The 7,890-nt window shown below is 38.6% G+C and overlaps 1 long non-coding RNA gene across 1 annotated transcript; it reads left to right on the plus strand.

The window, feature by feature from the left end:
• The first annotated feature begins 370 nt into the window (after positions 1 to 370).
• On the plus strand, positions 371 to 4,274 carry LOC117260531 (uncharacterized). The gene is made up of 3 exons (XR_004501929.2): positions 371 to 635; positions 3,120 to 3,304; positions 4,190 to 4,274. It is a non-coding gene; the product is annotated as an uncharacterized LOC117260531 (long non-coding RNA).
• Positions 4,275 to 7,890: the final 3,616 nt, after the last annotated feature.

Below are 7,890 nucleotides of genomic sequence, written 5' to 3' on the forward strand. Positions count from 1 at the left end.
GAGTGTGGTGAATGTGCTAGGAAAGGTAGTATCAGCACTGCTTCTACCTAGAGCTCGCATGTACGGAGCCTGGGTTTGGTTGAAGGTGGCAGTGCTGTTTGGGCTGAGAAAGCCATGTGTAAGTAAGGTAAAGGAGATTATTGGGTTGGTGCAGGGAGGGGAGCAGTGAGACCTGGCATTAGGGGAGTGTCTCTGGGACGCTAGAGATCACTGTCTAGCCTCCTGGAGGTGTCGTGGGACCAACTAGACGAAACACTGGTGAAAGGAGGTTCCCACCCGATGACCCCAAAGACATGCTAGTTATCACTGCTCATTGGTTTGTATAGTTAAGCCTTGCCATATTAGCTTACCATAGGGCTTAGGTTTTTCACTGAGTGTTGATACTTTCTCTAGAGCACAAACTTCTTGTGTTTATTTGAACTCAGTTGCACAGACTATCATTGCCAGCATGTTCTTTGTCATTCCTGTGCAAGACTCTCCAGCGTTCACTCCTAGACTGATTCCTTGTTACCGACCCCGCCTGTCACTGACTCTCCTGCTTTGCCTGCCTCCCAGTAAACACCTCAGCCTTCTGTACCTGATCATGAGCTCTGCTTCTGCGTTCCTGGTGTCTGTTCACCTGTTCCCCTTTGGCTGTGAGTTTTTCCCTGACTACTATACAATGTGCGTTTACCTGCTCAGCTGTCTGTGTTTTCCTAAGCTGTGGAGTGATTTGCCATGTGGCTGGGGCTTGGGTTCCAACCATATCTGTTACTATAGTTACACACACACACACACACACACACATCTATAGGCTATATATCCATATATATATAAAAGACAGTTTTTTTTCTCACTCTTGTTTTCTCTTTTTTCCTTTATATTTACTTGCCATTATGCATACACATTTTTTACATCTCTTTATACATTCATTTGTACTTGTCATTTTGTTTTTACTTGCATGACTTTTTTTTTTCTAAATTAATTAGCATTGTTAGAGGGAGCCAGAAACTTGAGATTTTCATTTCTAACTACTGCTTCTCTGTAATGTAGTGCATCTGATAAATAAAGAGCTTGACCTTGAAGGTGTCAGCAGGGTGGCTTTTCTATGTGTACTGTAAGAAAAAAAATCTGTTTGGAAGTGCATAACGCAACTGACCTTCAATTATGCAAAACTCTCCAGCAAGTCTGTCACATCTATTTATTTTTGACAAATCAGCATCATGTTAAAGGTTAAACGCAAAGCTGCTATCAGTATCTGTATATGTTAATGTAAAAATACCTGTATTTATGGACACTGTCAAATCTGTTTCATTTTTGCTTGCATCAAACTACTTATCTGTTTTACTATTTATACTCCTCATATATATGTATTCATCTCTATTTAACTCTCTCTCTTATATATATGTATATATAATGTGTGTGTCTAACCATGCACATGAATTCATATAATATGCAAGCAAGATTGCATGATATTTCTTGAATAAACCATAAATACAAATTGGATGTTGTGTATATAGTGGGAATAGGTCCAGTAAAGTTGGTCTGAAATATCTATGATGAGGAATGAAAAAAAAAATACTAGGAAAAAAAACAAACAAACTGAAATTGTGCTTGCAATAGAAGATGTCTATTTTATCAAATGATAGAGCTATTGGGAGACATCAGAAAAGCTCCCCTGGCCTTGGCCTGGATTACTTTTGATCCAGATCAAAACAGCTGAATCTGATTGTTTTGAGTCTTGATCTCATGAAATTTAATATGATTTGTACACAATTTAAGGATGTGTAAAAACTGAACACACACAGCAATTATGCTGTGTTTCATTTACTTAAGAAGCCGTAGTTTGGAGCTGGGAATGACATGTGTGTGAGGCGGGGGGTGAGGTTGTTATTGGGAGCTGCATAACCCACAGAGGTCTCTTCATCTCCAGAACAAACAGGCCAGGCAATTTAAACCAGTAATAGCAATGATAAAAGCACTTTCACATTAGCTACAAATCTATGTATTTCCAATGCAGTTTGGCATGTTGCTGTAGGTGGCCTATCCAACACATGCTAATATGTGGTCACCTTTTTTTCTCCAATAACATAAAATCCAGATGTTGAGGCGGAAGCCAAATTATCCACATGCGTCTCTTCCATCCCAAAACAAACGGACCAGGTGATTTAAACCACTAGAAACATTGAATAAAGAAGTTTCATGTACAAATCAGTGTAACTCCTATGTGGAGCCAGTGTTTCGTTTGTTCTTTCTGGGCTACTGTTGAAACATGGCAGTACAACATGGAAGTTGCCATAAATACAGACCTGCTTCCTATGTAGATATAAACGGCTCATTTTAAGGTAAAGAAAACGCAACAATTCTTATTTGCAGGTGATTATACACTGAAGAAATGTCTGCCAATATATTCCCCAAAATCCTACACAATGGACTTCTTAACCCAAAAATGACTACCAGGCAGATGTGTAACAGGAGCTGAAATAACTAGGGCTTAGTACGCCGTGCAGTCGTCCCAGTCATACAGCTCACTGTGGTGCTGAGCTAGCACTGGTCATTTTTTAGACTCAGAGACTGCAAATAATAATGTAATAACCTGATAGATATCAGTTATATTTTCCTTTCTTTCTGTCCTTAAAAAGGTGTAATTATTTCGAGTTATTAATAGGATGCCTGATTAATATTCAGTTTAAGTTAAAATGCATTAATAAGTTATAGTTAAAAATATGTGCCTTAAAATATATTTCATTGTTTGTTCCATGTTTTCAAAGGTTAAAAGGTCATTTTGGTTATGTTTGAGGAGTAATGACCCCAGAGAAAGTGGTATTTCCGGTTCACCTGCGGAAAAAGGGAAGAAGAAGGAAGCGCGCTGCTGATGAGCAGAGAGGTCAATGGCGTGGCGCAGTTATTCAGGGCCACGTGAGACTGAATACAGACTATGTTATGTTTATCGCTTTTATTTCCTAAGGTTGGACTGAGAACAGTTGCCAGATACTTTGCTCAAGTGAGTGAGTTAGACTGTTTGCCGCAAGACCAAGTGTGGTTTCTTCGCTGCATATGAGTTAGCCAAGTTAGCTTAGCCACCGCCATTGAGGGAGAGTCTCTACTCGCGTTTTCCTCTGTATGTATGTATGTCGTAGGAGATCGCAGGACCTGCGGAGCTTCAGTGGACATCGCAAGTGTGTGTCGGGTGTCGTGGATGGACTTTCTCTTGCTGCTGGGTGAGGGTGAGGACTGCACTGCTCATCACTGCCGTGCCGCAACAGTCAGAGAGAGACAAGGGATTTTCCTCGCGGTAGGAGTTATTCCCATTGGCCATACGGAGGTACTGTTGCCCTGTTTCTTCATGAGCTCCATTTTAAAACGAAATGCAAGCTTGCTGAAAAAAAAAACAACAACAACCAATTATCCAAACAAAGAGTGCACCCAAAAAGTTTGAACAGACTAAAGACCACTTGGGGTATTTTCTTTTATTTTCATTAAAGAGTTTCTGTGTTTTTGTGCATTTGAAATATGTTAATACATCTCTAACAAAAAAGGCAATATACTGTGTTTGTGTCATTTCATGATGTTTACATTAATAAGGTAGCCTAATTGATATATTTCATTTGCATTTTATTAAGAAAGAAACCTGTGAGTATTCCCATCAGCCTCTAATTAATAATTTGTGAAAGTGAGAGTCATAGCTTACCCTAGACAGTGTATTTACATGGAGATGTCTCTTTCATCATATGATAACAGATTTGAGCTTAAAGAGATTTAAGTGGTGAAAGGGTAACAATAAAACAAATAAATTAAAAAAAGTCATTTGGTCATGCAAAAGCAGCGTCTTTTGTTACAGATGTCCTTGCATCTGCCTCTGTAGAGAACTGTTGGATAAACATTTAAAAAATAAAAAACTATCAGTGGTTCCACTCCAAGTGACAAAAACATAAACACATTTTTTTGTTGGTTCAGATGCTTCCAATCATGGCACTACAAAACGACAGCGAGAACCACAGAGAACCATCAATTTCACATCAAGTGTAAAATTAAAGTAAAGAACAACTTCAAATACAGTTATATGGCACACTTGAACAAACAGTATAAAGTCAAGAAGAACATCTAAGGTATGATAAACTTTGTTTGGAATCTACTAGGAGAGAATACTGTGGGCCTCCAGTGTGGTGTTAGATTTTCATACTAAGCTGGTGCTTTTCTTGTGTTTCAGCCAGGTGCTTCTCCATGGTGCTGGAAGTGCACAGCCTCTGTGGTCCTGCCTGTTATTGTGGACAAAACTAAAAAGAATAAAAAATGTATTTGAATTTTAGGTTTTGTTCCCTCCTGACTGAGTTTGATTTGTATTAATCTGGTTTTAATTCCATCTTTTATTTTGTTTTGGGCCAATTTTTTTAATGAAATGCATTTTTTTCTTTTCATGAAATGCGAAATTTGGGTTGGGAGGATGAACTGAAAGCACTGAAGAGAAACAGTGCATACCCTATGGGCTTGCCTGCAGTTCTTGTGCTAATTGTCAAAACTAAAAAAGATTTGAATTTTAGTTTTTGTTCCTTCTTGACTGATTTTGAGTTGTATTATTTATTTTTTATATATCACTTTTTATTTTTTATTTTTAATTAAATATCTTATTTTGTGTCAGTATTTTTCAATGAAATGCAGATAAAATAAAATGCAGAATTTTTGAAGGATGAATTGAAACTTAAACTGAATAATACCTGCTGTTTTGGGTTAAAGGCATATTATGCAGGATTGTCGGTTACTGGTTGTAAACATGCTTACCAGCAAAAGCCAAAGTAAAGCCAACCCCAGAGCCAACCTACTTCTGTAGACGTCTACACAGTGCATATAATGATTTTGTTTGTTTGTTTCTAGGAAAATCCTGCATAGTATATCTTTAAGTATATGGTTCTGCTTCAGTATAATGTATGGTTCAGTACATGGTTCTACTACAAACATCTGAATAATTTAAGTTTTATGGCATTTGGAAAGCACAATAATACCATGTGTTCATATCTGTTCTGTAAAATCTCTTTATATAGACAGGGCTGCTTAAAGTATGTGAGCAATTCTGTTTTATTCCCCATAAATCCCCAAATTCTGTTTTTTCCCGTTTTTACATTTTTTGGACTTCTATTTTTGACCGTTTACTCTTATTTATCCACCAAATGAGTGTGTTTTTAATGCTAATGAATAAAATACACAAATAGACATAACTTTGCATTTATTTAAACACAAAATTGCACACAGTACACTTTGAAGGTGTAACTGCAGAGTGACACAGACACACCACCACACCGCACAAGCATAAATGTTCATACAGTAGGCAGCATATCTGTGACCACTGCCCAGACATCATTCAGGTCCAAATTGCTGTTGTGGAAGGAGGCTAGTACGGCTTGGAAAACCGTTGAATAGTTGCATCTATCCATGAAGACGACATCCACCAGGAAATATTGGTTTTCAATTCCTGTGATGAAAGAAAATGTATTATTATTATTTTACTGTATATTTCTAATCTACAGTCAGAAGGCAGACAGTGGGTGGGGTCACGTGTTATTCTAATCCTTTTTAATTAAAATATTAATAATTTTAGTTTCCCCTCTGTAATCAGTATTTCTTTGAGTCTGATGCATCACAGCTATTAATCTTTATTTATTTTGGATAAACTTTATTTTAGTTATCCCATTACGATGTTATATACATATTGCAGTAAAAGTTAAAAACGTAATGATTCAAAACAACAAATTGACAGGTATACAATTTTGTTTTGACCTATTAATCAGTAGGGGGTGTCGTTATGTCATACTTTGCATGCACACAATTCACTAGCAGATTGTAAAATAAAGAGTGAAAGCTAGGCTGCTCAGTTAACGTCAGCTTACCAATGACAATGTTTAGGATGCTGCAGTCCCTGGCATCAGTTGTCTCATCCATGACAACGGAAAACTTTTTCCCATGGATCTTCTGGAGCACACAGGAGATGTGTTGCTCAAACACTTGAGGAAGGTGAATTTGGCGAAGGCTGCTGACATTTTCAGGTAGTGCTCCTCCCTGTTTGCAGTGCTTCATTACAAACGGACGGAGTTTTGCCATCTTTTCTAATGGTATGTCGGCTTCAGCACACACAGCCACAAAATCCTCAACAAACTGTCTGTAGGCTCATGGTTACCTGCTTGTTAGCATCCTGCTGGTACTTTTCCTTGTTTTTCACAAGTTTTGGACAGAAAGTGGTCAGTGCACGTATTTTTAAGGGTCCAGTCAACAGTATGTTGACATAATTTACACAATAACATATGGCCTGACACGTAGTAGTCATTTGGGAACTGTTCAGCTCTAAATTTTGGCGTTAGCATGGAGTTCCTTAGTGTTTTTAGCAGACGGAGATTGCAGCGGCCGCTTCGACATGCTGAATTGTTTTGGAAGGGGAGGGGCTGTGGCATAACGTTACTGGGTGTGCAATGCATTAGCGGGCCCCCGGGGTAAATTTCCCCATTCCTCTTCCCCACAAAAACAGTATTTTGGTGAAATTATTTCACTTTCCGCGAGTTAATAGTAAATTCTGTGTTTATTGGTCAATTCTGCGATTTCGTCCGCGATTCCGTGATCGCAGAAATCATAGGGCCCTACAACTGGTTTATGTCTCTTCGGTAAAAATTTCCCATGGCTCCATTTCACCATTGAACTGTTAGTGCTGTTGTTTACTTCCACTTGCTTCCCCATTCTTCTTGCCTTACATACATAAGCAGTCTGATGTATGTGTGTTGTTGAACAAGGCAGAGGTGGAGGAAATTGGCTTAATGGTACCACAGACCAATAAGCCAGTCATCAATAAGAGAACAACAGTTGGGATGTTGCCTTGCAGTTAGGGTAAGGGTTAGAGTGCAGAGGTCATAGGGGTCTTTATAAAATTTTCACAGATTTTGGGGGTATCTCTAGAGGACAGAATTACAGAATATTCTCTGAAAAATGAAAACCAATTTCCATTTTAATGAACACTGAACACTAAAATTGGGACCAGGATCAATACATGTAATTTACTGACTAGATTAGATTAAGATTAGATTAAGAACCCTCTATGAAAATGGTTAAGAATGTGTGTCATTTATACCTTGCTAGGAACTCGTGCCAATTACCCTTTTCCATCAAATTAGCTGTGCTTCTTGAACTGGTTCCATTCAGGTCTCTTGGAACCTTGGTGCAATGTGGCAAACCATACTATGTAGCACACCATACACATCCTTTAGGATGTGTCATCAACAGAAGGTGTTGGACATGCAATGGAAGTACTCAGTACTGGCAAGATTGCAGACATTATTGATTACCTGTGAGCTTTTGTTTTGTTTCATATTTGTTTTCATCCTAAAATAACAGGCATGGACCAAGTACTACAAGAAAAGAAGACATATAAGACTATTACTCTGTTTCTATAAGTGTGAGACAATGTATGTCCTCCTCCACCCCACCACCACCACAGCCCAGGGTATTGACTGACTCAGGTGGCCACAGCCTTCAGCACCATCACTCAATAACTCAGTTGCACAATCACTCACATGCTCAATATATTTTACGTATGGATGACAAGATACTGGAAAACCCAACATAAAGTGTTTAAGTAAGGTGTTGGACCACCATGAACCTCACGAACAACTTCAGAGCTCAGTGGCACGGATTCCATTTCCACCTGGAATGCTGTGTCTAACTGTATCTGGATAATTTCTCTGGGTAACAGATGAAGTCATGTGATGCATGTGTTAATGGACACACAAATGCCCACTGCAATCAAAATGGGATCAAATCCACACACCCCAGTAGTGTTCTAGCACATTTCCCCCCTTTTCCACCAACATGGAATGGGTTTTGTTATGGTTCCTGCAGCTAATTTTGAACCATTTGAAGGATTTTCACCAAAAA

This window comes from Epinephelus lanceolatus, chromosome 7 (genome assembly GCF_041903045.1).
Source record: "Epinephelus lanceolatus isolate andai-2023 chromosome 7, ASM4190304v1, whole genome shotgun sequence".
Lineage (NCBI taxonomy): Eukaryota > Metazoa > Chordata > Actinopteri > Perciformes > Serranidae > Epinephelus > Epinephelus lanceolatus.